This window comes from Stegodyphus dumicola, chromosome 10 (genome assembly GCF_044657685.1).
Source record: "Stegodyphus dumicola isolate Sdum_Otavi_A_Nest chromosome 10, ASM4465768v1".
Taxonomy (NCBI): domain Eukaryota; kingdom Metazoa; phylum Arthropoda; class Arachnida; order Araneae; family Eresidae; genus Stegodyphus; species Stegodyphus dumicola.
In genome coordinates, this window is record NC_140777.1 from 83310437 (window position 1) to 83328803 (window position 18367).

The window sequence follows — 18367 nt, forward strand, 5'->3', positions numbered from 1 at the left end:
TAAACCTCTGGCCTTAAAGGCAACCAGCATCCGAGTGAAAACTCGTAAAACTGCAGTAGCAAGCGGCTTGCTTCCTAAATCTCCTTCTCTCTCTCTCTTGGCAAAAGGCCACAACTTAAGTACTTGTGCGTTAGCAAGACAATTTGCATAAACAAATTAAAGCATTTAATCTGGTTGGAAGTAGAAAATAAGAAGTGATAGTACAGTTTTAAAATAAAATAAACGTTAGTAAAACTTAGGATCCTTACATTATGACTCATCACTAATTTTCGGTTGACCTTCGAAATGTTAAATAATTTTTTCCAAGAAAGGACCAGCTGAGTTGGAGAGGCGGAAGTCAACAGAAATTTTGTGAATAAAAAAAATATTACTGGGTTTGCTCGTTGAAAGCGAATTATGCTCACATAGACTTAACATTTTACCAATAAATGTTTTCGATTTTCTCGTTCAAACCGTTCTCATTATAAGTGAGTTATTCTATAAAAATAAGCAATAAGCTGAACTTCTGTATTCTAAAACAACCTTCAGAATAGCATCCCTTTTATTAAGCGGATAGTCGTTGTGTTTGGTGTAATCAAATAAATAATAACGGACAAACAAATTCTCTATTCTAATCCATTTATTTTTAAAAATTTAGTAATCATAGATAACCGTTTCACTGAAGATTATACATCTCTTTCTCTTGAAAGAATTCTAGTCCAAGTTGCAAGTCTGACAGATTCTAGTGCTTAGAAGAAGTATCTTTATATGGATCCTGATGACGTAATTAAGGTATCCGCTATCGCATTTCTCTTAACAGTTCCAGGATATCTGCTCATTACTCTTGTTTTAGCTTCTGAGTAAATGTGCCATTACAGATGGCGTGGCATCTTCGATCTTTAGAGCTTCAGTGTAACTTGCGGTCATTTTCCTAAGTGGTTGACACATTTAAGATTTGCAGCTCTTTCCTCATGAAAAGGAAAACCTGACGGCAGCTGAAAGGTAATATAAAAGGCATCATTAAAGTAAAAAGTTTCTGGAACTGAAGAAATCACTATAAGAGGATTAAGAAAAAAGAATTCTTGGGAGTTTTGTTTAATAAAGTTGCTTTTTAAACATTTGTTCCAAAAACTGTAAGTAAGATCAGGTTTGTTTAAAAAACGTTTTGTTTTAAGCTAATGGAAGGGGTAAAAAGCATTTATGAAGACGCCAATTCAAATTAACTGCCTCTTCCGTTGCAAAGTATTAATAATAAAATTAATAGCAGCTTTGAAAATGGATCTAGTTAGGTTATTTATCATGGAAAACACTAGGTTACCTACTACTAAAAGGATTTCTTGGTTGGGGACTTCCTAAGAAGAAATGACTGCTAATGACATTATGAATAGATACGAAATTTCATGCGCACTCACCAAACAACTCAGCTCACCAAACACTCACCAAGCAACCAACATAGCTTCAGTCTGAAGGCCGACACTAGACAGTCGAGTTGTCAAAAGGTATGAGATGATATGCTCTGACACTAATAGCAGAACTAATAACATTTTCCAGTAATGTGTTTACTGCAATCACAATAAATCTGAGATCAATATAAAAGAAATTCTAAAATAGGTTACAACCGAAAATATCGCGGCAAAAACATCGCGGACGAAAACGTCGCAGAGAAAACAACGCAAGGCGAAAACGTCGTGCTACAAAACATCGTGGGAGAAAACATCGCAACGAGAAAACATCGCAGTCCTAAAACATCGTGGTACAAAACATCGTCGTCGAAAATAAAGCGGTTCAAAAACTTCGCAGTTTAAAAACATCGTCGTCGAAAATATCGTGGTAAAAAATAAAGTATCTGCAAATCATCGCATGACGATAACATCGCTGATATGCTTTTTTCAGACATGCTTTTCGCAGACATTCTTTAATAACTGTAAATGGATATTCCCATAATGATTTGTGAGCGCAAGATGGAAAGAAGGATAATTTTTACTTTCATATTTTTTTATTAACTAATAAATTTGCTGAGAAAATAAGAAGGAAACTTAAGCATAGAAAATTAATGCAACTTATAGCACTTAATGGAATTCTAAACCGACATAGTTAACTAACAAAGGCCATTAAATAATTTTTGTATTGCTTTTACTGGTAATTTTTCATGAAAAGTATAAGTTGCATTTAATTATTAATGCTTAAATTTCCTTCTTACGTTTTCAGCATAAATTTATTAGTTATTTAAAAAATGTGAAAGTAAAAATTATCCTTCTTTACATCTTGTGCTCACAAATCATTATGGGAATATCCATTTCCAATTATTAAAACCCGAAAAAAGAATGTCTGCGATGTTATCGTCATGCGATCATTTGTAGATACTTTATTTTTTACCACGATATTTTCGACGACGATGTTTTTAAACTGCGAAGTTTTTGAACCGCTTTATTTTCGACGATGATTGTTTTGTACCACGATGTCTTAGAACTGCGATGTTTTCTCTCTTTGCGATGTTTTCTCCCACAATGTTTTACAGCACGACGTTTTCTCCTTGCGTTGTTTTCTCCGCGACGTTTTCGTCCGCAATGTTTTTGCCGCGATGTTATCGGCGGACACCCTAAAATAGCATGAGAAATTCAATCTGTGAAACGACAGACTGATAGAAATTATATCGAAGACTCTGAAACGCTCGACTAAAGAGACTCTCTGGTGTCAAGAATTCAATCTTCGAAAATGGGTATAATTAACTATACTTAGCTTTGAATGGCTAACTCAATGCTTGAATTATATTAGTATTATTATGTTAATAATACTAGAATATTAATTTATCGTTGGTGTTATCAATAATGCTTTTTGTGATTCTTAAGCTTTTCCTAGAATGTTAATAAATGTTAAATAATTAGAATGTTAAATAATTATATTAGTATTATTATAGTAATAATACTAGAATATTAATTCATCGTTGGTATTATAAGTAATGCTTTTTGTGATTCTTAAGCTTTTCCTAGAATGTTAATAAATATGCTAAAGCTCAGTGCTGTAGTTCAGTTGTCTAGAAGACGTTATCAAAACGATTCATAGCCAAGCTGCCTAACGGGATAGTGGTTATTGGCTCTGACTGTCCTACCGAAGGGCCCGGGTTCGAATCCCGGAGAAGGCCTGGATGTTTATAAATGTATAGTTTCTGTGAGGCATGGAGTCATTCTAAATATGTGGCAAGCCGGAAGTCCTCTTGAGAGGTTGTGGTAGGGAAGAAGGGTAGAAGGCCCTCAGACCTATCCTCCTGGAGACCTATCCTCCATCAAAACTGGGTCGAAAATGAGCAAAGTCGTACTATGACGGTGCTCAAGGCTCTTGCCAACGACGGTGCTCAAGGCTCTTGCCAACGACGGTGCTCAAGGCTCTTGCCAACATACTCAAGGCTGTTGCCAACGACGGTGCTCAATGCTCTTGCCAACGACGGTACGGTGCTCAAGGCTCTTGCCAACGACGGTGCTCAAGGCTCTTGCCAACGACGGTACGGTGCTCAAGGCTCTTGCCAATGACGGTACGGTGCTCAAGGCTCTTGCCAACGACGGTACGGTGCTCAAGGCTCTTGCCAACGACAGGCGCCACCTTGCGCTCCTTGCCAAGATGATTGTCGTGGGCTGTTTCTGATGTTAGTATCAGATAGGTAGGATAAGTCACAATAACACAACACTCGCAAACAAACCACCATTTGTTCTGTTGTAAAACTGTGGAAACATCCAAACTCTGTTATTCAATCAGACGACGTCGTACCTCCTACCAGTGTTACCTGCACTAACATTCAATTAGGAAATCTGCACTCTATAATAACGAACAATAAAATATAACTTTAATAAGAATTGTTTGCATGCGACGGTTTATAAATAGTTAACTGTGGACATATATTTGACAGTTATTCCCTTAAAGAAGAATACTTTAGTGGAGAACAATTTAACGGGAACACGTTTGTTATCATTTTCATGCAAATGATTATTTATGCAAATAAACAAAGTCTAAGCAACGAGCTTCTGCTGCCACCGTGATTTAATACCCGAATGTAAATGTTGACGTTTCGCAAATTTATCAACTCACCTCCAACATGGTCCACCAACTGTCAAAGATGCTAAAGCCAAAATGTCCCTAGTCGTTTATCCCTGCTTAAAATGATTAAAACTGTTAAGTTTTCTCTTTGTAGAATGTAAACAAGAGCTAGTTTCCCTTAAGAAATTCATTAACGAATATATCCATTCTGTTAGGCAGATAGCTCCCTAGAGCTTTACCATGTTTAATCAGTCTACTGTCACGCGACTTCTTGTCTGTCATGAGATTATATGCATGTAATTTTCTTGTAATAATTGAATAGCAAGTTGTTAATTTCTAATATTTGTTAAAAAATTAGTAATTTCTTTCTTTTGCTCTTTTTCTGTACTCTGAATTTGAATTTGGCTTTATTTCTAAAACGCTTGATTGCCTTCTTTAACATGCCAACTAATGCATGAAACTAATAGCTTTGAACACAGTGAAGTAGAATTATATAAATCATCGAACAATGAATCAGAAATGATCATAGTGGCCTAACTAAAAGGAAATACGAATTAAAGCCTCTTGTCCAGTTCATACCCATTTATTCTCGAAAATACTTCTTGTTTTATCTTAAATTGTTTCTTTCTTCTCCCTTCACCAAAATCATAATTTCAGGTTATTATCTTTTCCTTTAAATTATAGGGTTTTTTCTCCCTCCTTTCTGCATGCTTTTGTGGTGTAACGGAAGCACACTCGGCGCGCTTATTCCAGAGGTCCAGGTTCGAGTCTCGGTTTAGGCATTGCTCATTTTTCATGCATTCCTGCTTCAAAATAACCTAATGATTCTACACAACATATAAAATGAAATCGTAAAATAAGTATTACAAATTAAGAGAAAATATTTTTTTAAAGTTTAAGAAAGATGCAAATAACTCCATATCACCAATCAAAATTTCCAAAAACATTTTAAAGGGTACTATTCGGTTTTGAAGGCCGCAAAAAGTTGCCAAACTATCGTTGATGCCAGTGCTGCCAAAAATAATTGCGGCAACCCTAATGCAAAAAAGGAAGTACAATAGTAAATAACTAAGATTGATGTTTTAATTTAGATGAAAGGTTAATTTCATATAATACTTTTTTATTATTATAATTTATATAAAAAAGGCTAGACATGACTGAATGGAAGCATAAGAGTAAATAACTATTTCAGATCATTATTATAATTTTTATAAAAATTGTTAAACATAACTGAATGGATGCCTGCATCGCTATTTCGCTACCGAGTTATCGCTAAAGCATAATTTCATCTCGTTGGTTGTTCAACTATCATTTTCTATAATGAATGATACCTTTTCTTTGAAAGAATTCTCGGTAAATTGCAGAATCGCCCACTTATTTGTTTGTCGTTTCTTACACGGGTAAAAACAATTGGATTTTTGTCAATTTTCTTTTACATTTTAAGTTAAAATAGGTCAATGTGTACATGGATACCGAGTATGTGCAATACTTAAAAACGCGCCAAGCATTGGGTAATTCTGCACTTTACCCAAAATTCTATTGCAGACTTTTCGTCATGGGCAATTCCCAAATTTTTAAATCCACAGGATTTTAAAAATGAAACTAGTATTTCAATGGCGTTTTAAGCAATATAGAACTATATAAACTTACGCACTCTGAAATCAGCGCGTACGCTAGATTTGGCGCGCTGTTAAATGGGCGCTTTTGCTAGATTTGGCGCTTTTCGCATACATTTTCGCTGAAATTTTTTTACGGTCCTCAAAACAGAAGATTAGTACCCTTTAAAGAAATTAATGAGATAGCTATCACCTACTACCACAAAATTCTATTTTGAATAACTATATCTTTATTTGGAAGAAAATAGCATTGAATAATATCCAAATACAAGTTAATTGTAATTCACATTATTCCGGAGGAAAGGTGTAATTTACGTTTAATCTTAACAAATTAACTTGGAAACCTGGCTACTTCTTTTTCTTTTGAAAATTAAATCATTCAGTGCATTTTAAAATACACTCATGTCCATAAATTAAGGATAATTTGGAGTCACGCGGAAATCGAACTCTAAAATAAATATATCATCTGTAAAATCACTACACACATCTTCAAGAATCATATGCAAATTTCAGGAAATGCATATGATTCAGGAAATGCAGATGACACCGATGGTACGTCACAGTGACGAGAGTGTAAGAGTGTGATATATAAGGAATACAGGCAAAGAAGTAAAATTGTTCGTAGGCGCTTTATAAGCATTTCAGTGCAATAACCGAATAGTTATGACACAAAGGACGCATTAGGATGATTTTTTACGTGGTAGAATTATAGGCAGTCTGGAATTATAGGCAGTCTGGCGTACCCAACTGGAAGTATCAGACGAACTTAAAATTGCCCAGAGTGTCATCTCCAGGCTTTGGCAACGATTCCAAGATGATGGTAATGTGAGTAGACGTTACAGCACAGGTCGCCCCAGAGTTACAACGCCGAATGAGGACCGGTATTTGGCAGTTACTGCCAAAAGAAACAGGCGGAGCACAGCCTCAGACCTGTCTCGTCAGCTCTCTTCAGCCACTGGTACGACAATTTCAAGGCAGACCGTGTACAGACGCTTAGGGCAGATTGGTCTATATGCTCGTAGACCTGTCAGATGCTTTCCACTTACGACAACTCACTGTCGCCTGCGGTTAGCCTGGAATAGAGAACATGCATTGTGGACCATGCATGCACGTCTGTTTCGGGCGCCATGGGCGCACAATTTGTGTTTATGGATGACAACGCCCGTTCTCACCGTGCAAACATCGTAAGCGAATGCCTTCAATCGGAGGATATCACCCGTATGGACTGGCCAGAATTCTCACCGGACTTGAATCCAGTAGAGCACGTGTGGGACATGCTTGGCCGACGAGCTGCAGCCCATCAACCTCCTCCTTTATGTCTACCGGAACTTCGGAGAGCATTACTCTTTGAGTGGTGTAATATTCCCCAAGATGAGATCGATAATTTGATACTCAGCATGCCTAGGCGTTGTACGGACTGTATTGCATCGTCTGGGAGACATACAATGGATTAACAATCATACCAACCATGTAATATTTTTTTTGTAAATAGTTTTTTTTTTTTTTTTTTTTTTTTTTTTTTTTTTTTGTATATTGCTCCAGGGAGAAAAAATCGCTAATTTTTTTAATAATATCAAACATATAGCATCTTTTTTTGCTCTTTACCTTTTGTTTAATAAATAAGCTTTACAAATAAGTCAAATTTGTTTTGCTTCTAACTCTTCCTTTGCCTGATTTTGCATTATCCTTAATTTATGGACATGAGTGTAATTGCAGATAGCAAAGATGCATATTCTAATTGCTACACTCGCAAGCACAATAATCCTATCCAATTGAATCTCCGGAATTCAAGCCTCACTCTATTTTCCCCAACAAAGTCGCACAGACGGTATAGTGGTTAGAGGAGCCTACTGCGGTACCGAGAATCCCGGGTTCGAATCCCGAAGAAGACATGAGTGTTTATAAATGTATAGTGTCCGTGCAGCATGGGAGCATTCTAACTATGCGGCGAGCCGAATGTCCTATCGTGTGGTTTGGTGGAAGGGGAGAGGTGTGCTAGACCCCCGGACCACCCCATCGAGGGGTGCTCTCCATCAAATTTGGGGTGGAAAATAAAAGTCCAACCTCTCTTTGGAGTAGACTCTGGCAACCATTCTTCCATGTAATATGGACCTGGCAACAACAGCAGAAACTGATTGCTGGCTTTTCTTCAAAATCAAGATTTCAGAACATGAAAAAAATCCAAGATGACAGACAGATTGTCATCAGTGTGTAATACGCATTCAGCTGGATAACTTTGGAGAATGTTACGAACAGCGATTCTTTTAAGAAATCCACCGATATAGCCATTAATTAGGTTGAAACGTTTTAAACAACTTTTTAACAATGTCATTTCCAATCTCGATGGGTGTCTAAATCAAAAGATAAGAAGTATTTTACTGATTTCTTGTAAAATTAAGCGAACTTAACAGTCTCCTTACTTTTTATTTTTAATTACAATTTAATTATTAAGAACTTAGTTTTAACTCACATTACTGCAGTAATTTATTGTTTTCTCTCTCTTTCTTAGGTCCACCAGATCCGGTTCAAAACTGCACAATCATGAACATCACCCAACATTCCTTTCGTCTCGAATGCATGGAAGGAGCAAATGGGGGTTTGCGGCAGCATTTCGTCATGGAGGTTCATGATACAGTGCTGCATAGGCTACGAGGCAACCAAACAGCTGATATACCTTTCTTCTTGGCTCGAGATTTACCGCCAGCCACAAATTTTGTGGTGGTGGTGTATGCCGTCAATGCCAAAGGAAAAAGCCAAGCTGTGGTGCTGCGAGTAAACACTTCTCAAGCAAAAACTAACGACCAACGAAAAGGTGCGTTGATGAATTTATACCTGATTATGAAATTTAAATTGGCGAGTATTCTAAAATGTTGTTTGTGTAATAGGAAACATGAGATAGATGAGTATTAGATGCAAGGAATACTGATAGTATTCTGATCATAATCTCGGGAGAAGAGCGCACAGAACGGCAATTTTTGCTGTTACGTTTTACAGTTTTATATCTAGAAGCAAGCTGCAGTTTTAAAAGCCTTTTAAATTAGCATACATTTTAACATGGCTGATTGGAAAAGGATGTCTAGAAGTAACCAAAATTAGAGAAGAAGAGTATTATTATGCAAAGAATAGTTATTAAAATTAAAATTTAGAGAAGATGGAATTCTGATATGTTTTACAGTTATTATTATCTTCATTCTTTACATTTTTTGATACTACATATACTGTTTTGACCTATAAGATTTTTTCATCCTCTTTCCAGCATGTCTTGGTCGTGTAACGGTAGCGCACTCGGCTTGTATTCGAGAAGTCCGGGTTCGAGTCCCAGAAAATGCATTGCTCACGTTTCATGTCTCCTGCTTCGAAATTACCTAATGACTCTGCAGACCTTACTTTGCTATTTTCATCCCATTCTAAACATAACGAAAATAGGTGCATGCTTTACTGGTTGCATAAATGCTTATGGAGGATAAATAACTTTATCCTCCATTTATCCTCCATAGCAATGTTTCCGCCCCAAAAACTATTTATGTTAATATGGGTATCAGACGTGAACAAGGTCCAAATTAATCCATGGCTATGTATTCTAAAGTAGTAATTTTAAATTTTAAAATTAGTCTCCAAAATAGGAAGTTAAAATGACAATTTAAATACATCTAAAGCATTACATGATAACATGATAAACGAAAGTAATCCATAAAGAAAAGAAATCAACTTTAGAAAACTGTAATACTCATAAATTTGCATGCAGTTCACTTCCCTTAAGCTTAATGTGGAAAACTTGAATTTTAATAATAACTGTCAAAACAGGTATTAAGGTGACGAATAATCCTCATTTTTCTGAATACGTTCCATCATATCAATTCAACTTTTTTTACAAAATGCATTTTAATATATTGGGGAGTAGATCATTTCCGCGTAATCAATTTCGCTAGTGCTTCTTTTTAAAGTAAACGTTCATTTTTCTCTTTCACGTTTAGAATTCTGATTCTTTAATATTGAGACTAATTTATTTTCTATTGGCATCATTTCTCACTTAAGCTTTTCTTTTACTTTCAATTATATTAACGAAAGCAAATCTGGCGTTCTAAATTAATATATATCTTAACATTAAATATATATATATATATACATTATAGCTTGACATTAAATTACAATTAAATCCAGAATAATTATTACATTGTGTAACACATTGTTCGTTGCTTCGCAATTTATAATTCTTCTAATTTTACAACATTAAAATGCGTGTGATAACAAGAGTCAGTAAATTTCTCTTATGTAGTAAAATGCGTGTGATAACAAAAGTTTCAATACAGTTAATTTCTCTTATACGAACTCGAATATAGAATATTTTCGACTATAAGAAAGAAAAGTAAATGGTTGGTAAGCATAGTTTTAAGAGGACTCATACACCTTAAAAACCATAAGATCTTCGAATATGTGACTGTTGCAAGAATTGGGATAACTTATTTATTTGAAAAGCAATGACTTCCAACGTTTTACAACTGACTACCTAATATAGCTGCTTTCTGAAATATTAATCAGAAAATTTGTGTTGCCACAAATATTTTTATAATTTATTCCGCTTTGTGACAAAATATTTCGTCACGTTTCCACCTTGCGCGCACAGTTTAAAACATTCTGTTGCATAATTTAATTCCATATTCAATATATACTTTTATAACCTTTGGAAACTACTGTGAACCAAAAATTCTAAGAATTTCATGTTAAATTTTAATTTTGTTTGGCGTCGAGTTTATAAAATATGTTTTATTAAAAAAATCTGTAATGTTTTCGTACATAAAATTTTTAATATTAAAATATTCATCAGATTTTTCGTTCAGTTAAAAGATAGGGCCCATATAAAGAATTCCATCCAATTTCAAGTATGTACCATTAGCCAGTTTTAAAATATCGTGCGCGCAAGGTGGAAACGTGACGAAAAATTTTGTCACAAAGCGGATTAAATTACAAAAATATTACTGGCAACAGAAACTTTCTGGTTACTAGTTTCTAAAGCAGCTATATTATGTAGTAATCTGTAAAAAGTTGGAAGTAATTGATTTTAAAATGAATAAAATATCCCAATTCTTGCAACAGTCACATATTTGAAGGGTGTCAAGGGGTTTAAGGTGTATGAGCCCCCTTAAAATAGAGGACCATTTAAATATTTATATTACCGTGAAAGACCGAACTGGGAGAGTGTCGACATTCACCAAATACGTCGGTGAAAGATCGAATATTGAATTACATTCTTGTACATTCGGACCTTCACCGGTGTATGTCGACAATCACAGATATGCTCTGCTGTAGGTCGAAAAGAGAGGAGTATATGTACACGCTGACACTGCAAAAGGAAGTGTTCCACAAATAAATGCAGATGTAAAATCCAGGGCCTCTTGTGCAATTCAAAGTTTCATAACATTTTGCGTTGTTGCAATAAATAAGAATCGAATCACATAATTTAGTAAGTTTTTAACTTCTACCATTTTCCTTTCTCATTTTGAATGTACTGTGTGTTTTAAGTTCTTATGTTCTTAAGTTCTTATTTTAAGTTTTAAAAGCGTTTTTCGCGACTGAATTACGGAGAAGAAAATATAATATTCTTATGTGTTTGTGTTTAACATATAACGTTGCGCGCCTCCAACTTGCACGCAACCAAGGGGTGACTGTGAAAACAGTATAACACACAGAGTCTTGTAAAGGGTTTAAGTCCCTTTTTATTCAACGTAATAAATTACAATTGCGTGCTCTTGACGCTTACAGCCAACTCGGCAGTCAAATAAAAATAATAACCTGAAAAGAAACTAAAGACAAGATTCTAACTACGAGGCTCTCTAATATAACTAACTCACCGCGTTTTACAATACCGCTGCTAATTCAGCAGACTTGAAGCTCACTGGAACAATTACCACTACTTCCCGCCAAGCACATAGGCCGAAACGCGGGGTCCTTCAAATTCTCGCTATCTACCTCCGCGCTCGCTAAGTAAGAATATCACACACCGAACTTGTTTCCTCTCTATTTAAATCAGAATACTTCCGCTGATAATTTGAATCCTTGCGCGTTCTACTAAAATTTACATATTCTGGCATTGGCAGTTCCAGGGGAAAGTAAGGCTTGACAGGAAAGATAGTTTAAACTTAAAATAAATGTTAGTTAAAATAAATATAAACCCTACAAACATTCACCATTATTACATGGTGAATGTCGACATTGACCGCTGTAAGTCAGAAATAAGAATATTTGGAAAATATTTCGGACATACACCAAGCGACTATGTGAATGTTGACATTCACCGGTGAAAGTCGACATTCTCCAGATTTCGGTGTTTCACAGTAACATTTATATTTATACGAAAACTTAGAAATTATATTTTGTGTATAATATAGTCAAATGCATTTTCTCAAATTGTATTTGCACTTATTGCTTATTTTATATCTCTAAATAAAATTCAATATTTGTTTAAAAGCGGTGAACGAGCGCTGATTTTTCTCTTCCTACTAAACATTTAAGAGAGAAGAAACTTCACATCCATTGATTTTTCACATTACAGAAGATGAGCTTTGGTGTTGTGACATCACTTTTGACAGTAAGGCTGCATAAAATTAGTTCTCAGTGACATTTAATTTGCGCTTTAACCCTCTCGCTGCGTATCCCACGACTTCCATGGGCAACGTAGAAGTAGCAAAATTTGCGCAACCCGGTGATTTCCGCGGGGATGAATTTTTGCCGTCTACTTAATTGTGCAACCCTCTCTTTCACTGTCCGAGGTTTCTTTTTGGCTTTTCTGTGATGTTTAATTGTTTATTTAGATGTGGGCAAACAGATGACGTTAGTTGTCCCCATTTCTGCCAAATATACAAAAATGCGTAATGCAGCATTTTGCGCGCGCTCTTCAGAGCTCAAAGATGTCTCGCAGGAAGCGTTTCGCGAGTGATACAACCTATAATCCTGACGATATTTCCGACACAGATTGTAGTTCTGATTCTGATTTTAAGTACACTCATGTCCATAAATTAAAGATAATGCAAAATCAGGCAAAGGAAGAGTTAGAAGCAAAACAAATTTGACTTATTTGTAAAGCTTGTTTATTAAACAAAAGGTAAAGAGCAAAAACAGATGCTATATTTGATATTATTAAAAAAATTAGCGATTTTTTCTCCCTGGAGCAAATTACAAAAAACCAATATTAGATGGTCGGTATGATTGTTAATCCATTGTATGTCTCCCAGACGATGCAATATAGTCCGTACAACGCCTAGGCATGCTGAGTATCAAATTATCGATCTGATCTTGGGGGATATTACACCACTCAAGAAGCAATGCTCTTCGAAGTTCCAAAAGACATATAGGAGGAGGTTGACGGGCTGCAACTCGTCGGCCAAGCATGTCCCACATGTGCTCTACTGGATTCAAGTCCGGTGAGAATGCTGGCCAGTCCATACGGGTGATATCCTCCGATTGAAGGCATTCGCTTACGATGTTTGCACGGTGAGAACGGGCGTTGTCATCCATAGACAGAAATTGTGCGCCCATGGCGCCCCGAAACAAACGTACATGTTATTCCAGATTGACGTCCCGATAGATTTGGCTTGTCAAGGTTGCAATTTGAACATGCAGGTCAGTTCTGGAACCCAGAATAATTCCACCCCAAACGAGCACTCCTGCACCACCGTAACGGTGTCGTTCAATGATGTTTTCTTGGCGGTAACGGGTACCTGAAGCTCTCCATATGAAAGTCCGACGAGAATCAGACTGCAAGCTAAACCTAGACTCGTCGGAAAACATCACACAAGCTCACTGTTGCGGTGTCCACAATGCATTTTCTCTACTCCAGGCTAACCGCAGGCGACAGTGACTTGCAGTAAGTGGAACGCATCTGACAGCTCTACGAGCATTACGAGCATATAGATCAATCTTACCTAAGCGTCTGTACACGGTCCCTTGAAATTGTCGTACCAGTGGCTGAAGAGAGCTGACGAGACAGGTCTGAGGCTGTGCTCCGCCTGTTTCTTTTGGCAGTAATTGTCAAATACCGGTCCTCATTCGGTGTTGTAACTCTGGAGCGACCTGTACTGTAACGTCCACTCACATTATCATCATCTTGGAATCGTTGCCAAAGCCTGGAGATGACACTCTGGGCAATTCGAAGTTGGTCTGATAGTTCCAGTTGGGTACGTCCACATTCCAGACGGCCGATAATTCTACCACGTAAAAAATTATCCAAATGCGTCCTTTGTTCATAACTATTCGGTTATTGCTCTGAAATGCTTATAAAGCGCTGCGAACAATTTTACTTCTTTGCCTGTATTCCTTATATATCACTCTCTTACGCTCTCGTCATTGTGACGTACCATCGGTGTCATCTGGTTACTTCCTGAAATTTGCATATGATTCTTGAAGATGTGTGTAGTGATTTTACAGGTGATATATTTATTTTAGAGTTCGATTTCCGCGTGACTCCGAATTATCCTTAATTTATGGACAAGAGTGTATATTGTAGATAGGTATAGCGATAGTGGTGAGAATTTCTCGGATCCCTCTGCAGAGAGTGATGAATCTGAGAATTCAGTTTCTATTGAAAACGTTCGACACTGGTGCAAAATTGATATGCAAAATATTACATTATTCAAATATTTTCATTAGTATATATATTTCACCTTTGTATTTTATAAAATAAATCACAATTTAAACAATATTAATTTTCAAAATTTTCCTTTTATATCATTATTTTTCAATTTCAGTATTCAGACAACCTTTTTCTATGACCTAATTCTATATTGAAAAAAAACTCTTTTACAAAAAACTTTTGTATATTTTAACTCTAAAATATATGTAGATTTGAAATATGTAATAAAAAATGCGCAATTTTTGCACGTATTTTGATAAAAAGAGCACGCAGTGAGAGGTCTAATTGTCATATTTAAAATCCTTTAAAATCGGATTTTCTAATGTAAAAGGCATGTATATGCATTCTTTGATCCGTCCATGAATTATGAAACAGATATTTAGCCACTTCAATAGAACGTTTTACCCGATTAATTTTCTCGCGTTCCCTTTTATCTTCCCAACCATTCAATAAGCTACCAAAGTATAAAACTTAGTCAGTTCAGCTGACAGTAAAATTCATCAAACTATAGTTATATTATAAAACCTATTACAGTTCATTTATTAAGTACATGGTGTCCATAATTTATTTATTAGGTAAAGATATATTTTAAATAATATAGAATAAGATATAAGAAAAAAAGAGTGTCTGAATTTTATTTAGCACTTTAAAGAGTTTTATATTAATGCACTTCAACATGAGCACCATTAGTTGTTCGGAGAATATAATGTCTGTTTTCGATCTCCTTCGAGACTTTATTAAGCATTTGCGAAGTCACAGTAGATGTTTCTGGGGTGATTCGATTCTTTAATTCTTCGATGCTGCTAATCTCTGCAACATAAAATCTCATCTTCAGATATCGGGTTGATCCAGGAAAAGAAGTCAAGTAGTGTTACGTTCGGAGAACCTATTAAATTGTTCACCTTTACTAATCCTACCATCTGGGAATGTTTCATCAAGGAAATCGAGAACATGTGTACCCAATAACAGGTCTCTTCCTGTTGGAAAAAACGTTTGCCTGCAGAAATTTTCTTATAATCGACTTAATCATTATGTTTGCTTTGCTGACAAATCTGCAATTTATACACAGTCAGTTTCAACCATTTATAAACAACTTTATTGACAGTAGACCTTGGAATTTTTGCTTCCAAACTAGCGCGTCGAATAGAGTTACTGGAATTAGCACCAACCCATCTCGAATAACTGAAACATTTTCCTCGCTGTCTACCTGCACCTTCTTTATGCAAAATATATCCGGTCTCTCAAATGTTTTAACTACCCTTTAATAGGTTGTCCCTTTGCTAAATTTTCAGAGATTTTATTTCCTATAACAAGAGAACGCATACTGCTTTTTAACAGCATTGGCACCATTTTGTACGTAAATAAACAAGTTCCTTGCTGCCATTCTCCAAAATGAACAATTGAAAAAGAAAACAAACAGAAAAATGAAATTCATCATAACAAATGAAATTCCTTGAACTAAAGATTATATCGGTATAAATTATTTCCAGTTACCTCGTCAAATTCTGTTTCAATTCAATTTTGTTATCTGGTATTATCATTATATTATGACAATAGGTATTTCAGTTCCCTTCCAAAAGGTACTTACCAACAGCTCATTGAAGCTATTCCTAATGATACTTCATTACGATTCATTTATTAAAAATTTTCCGTCTTTCAATTATTTAACTATACATTAATTAAAATTTATTATAATACATTCATTAAATTATCAGTCCTTCTTTAACGGTACTCATCAATAGACCATCAAAGATACAGGTAAAGTTACTTCATTAAAATTCATTAGTTAAAAATTTCGAGTCTCTCAAAACTTTTGCTAACGCAAAATTACGCATGTTTATTTTTTGATCGATAAAATATAATGCAAAATTACCATTTATACGGTCATTTTATCATATTTTAATTGCCTATATTTTAGTCACATTTTGCAGCTTTTGATTCATTACAGTTCACGTATTAAATTATTCAAAAAACGTATCGAATTTTGATTAACATCGATTGCAAAAATCAAATTGTAATACCAACGTGTATGATGATCCATATACTTCATTGTTTATATAAAATAATCAGATTTCTTTCATATGTTATAAAAGGAAATTGAATTTGAAATTTCGAATTCCGTATTTTGTCATCTCGTTTTAGTAATGATGCAGATATGTATTCGTAATATGTTAATAATGTAAACTGGTTGAATATTTAAAGATGGTGAGAAATTATACAGCTGTGTAAGTCACAAGCGTGTATAATCAAATTCCGGCATCCTCTCCCCAAATGTCTTCATATAGAATGCGATTGTTGTTCAATAGGTGGGTGAAAATTTTGACAGTTAAATCTCCAAAAAAATTATGTTCAAATTTTTTAACAGGTCAGAAATTCAAAGCAAGATCGCTTATGTTGTAGGTGACCCATGCAGGAATATATATTTTCTTAAGAGTATTTGGGAAAATTTCTTTATAGCAGGTGGTAGTTGTTTATTTATGCTGGGGTAACTTCAGGAATTTCGTGGTATTTATATTTTTCTTAAGGTATCAGAAAACCCTATACCGACAATGTTAAATTGGCCATTTTCAATGTACCTTTTCTCAAAATCTGCTGTAGAAGCTTGAAATTTTTTCTGTAATTAAAGTATACCTATCTGATTATACTGAAATGAGCTTTTGAAACATTTTGAATTTTAGAGTAAATTACAGGATATTTTGTTAGGCATAGTAAAATTTAGCACTTTTCTAACACAAAAAAAAATTAATTTTTTTTCTAAGTTTAATACAAAAAGCTCATTTCAGTAAATATTAGGGAACCTAATAAATAAGCCATAAAAAGTTTAGATACCTGTGAGCAGTAGTTCCTGAGAAAAGGTTCATCGAGTATAAGAAAATCACGTTTGGAGAAAAACGCGTTTTTATGTAAAAATCCTCATTGATCAAAGCAGTAGATGACAAATTAAAACTAGACTTTTTTACAGTTCTAATTTTCATAGAGATTAAAGAATGGTATTTTTAGAAAGATAAAAGTGTAGAGAATTTGAAAATGCAAAAATCCGAAATCACAATTTTTTGAAGATTTGTGGGTTCCAACTTCCCTTAAAAGGTGAAACTTTAGAAACACTGCAGAAAGCTAGTTCCAGGGAGAAACTGAAAGCGTTAATTGGTCTTTGTATTTTAAAACTAAAATGGCCTTTAAAAGACGTTACATGTTCTCCCAGACCAGCGTTTCCCAATCTTTGGTCCGCAGGCAAGTAGCCTCTAATGTTTGCCCATGTAATCCTCCTAGATTTTCAGGTCAGACAAATAATACAATTCAAATTAACTGCGTATATTACACTCTATGTGATAACAACAGTAAAAGATTTAAAGCACTGTGACTGTGGTGCTTCTTAGCAGCATACATTCAAATGTAGGACAGCTATGCAAGAATTGGCAGGCTCACTTATCTCATGAATGTGAGTACCAATATTTATTTAATTTTAGATTTATAAGATAAATATTATCCAGAAGCGAATAGTCTTTAATTGCTAAAAGCAAATATAAATTTTCTTTTATTAGCTTTATTATTTAGCACCAATATAAAATCAAATGAATGTTCATTAATTTTATTTTTACAATGTATGTATACTGGTAGTAACATATGCTAAAAAATTGAAAATTTAAGCATTTAAATCTACAAGGGAATAGGTATCTCAAAACTACTACCGACATTTGAAACTACTATAGTAAACAGTAAGGTTTCTTTTACGTCGCAAAACATTTTAAATTAAAACATTTGTCCTCACTTGAAAAAGGTGCAAGAAACGCTTCCTAGATATTTGCAGTACTTAGGCTTCCCAGTGTTCTTATGCATTTTATTGCTGTTGAATAATTTACATGTAACGATACATAATTTCAAACAATTCTCGAAACATCGCCCTAAATTTTGACAGTAAAAGAAGTCTTCGTTTCGACTGTTTCCATCTGGTTCGTAAATTGGAATAAATCGTTGGTCTCACAGATGATGTCAATATTTACAGTATTTAATGACTGAATTTGATACATTTTAATTGAGTTATGAAATATTTAACTCAAAAATTTCGCTAAGATGTAAAATTTTACTCGCAATTTAAAATTTTACTTGTGAGAAGCGA

The 18367-nt window shown here is 34.9% G+C and overlaps 1 protein-coding gene across 1 annotated transcript in view; it reads right to left on the bottom strand.

Annotated features, from left to right (window-relative positions):
- Positions 1–677: 677 nt before the first annotated feature.
- The window catches only part of LOC146995008 (uncharacterized), a 216132-nt gene continuing 198442 nt past the window's right edge, over positions 678–18367 (bottom strand). The window contains exon 4 of the mRNA XM_085826078.1: positions 678–974. The gene's annotated coding sequence lies outside the window, so the exon portion shown is untranslated. The remainder of the gene's footprint in view (positions 975–18367) is intronic.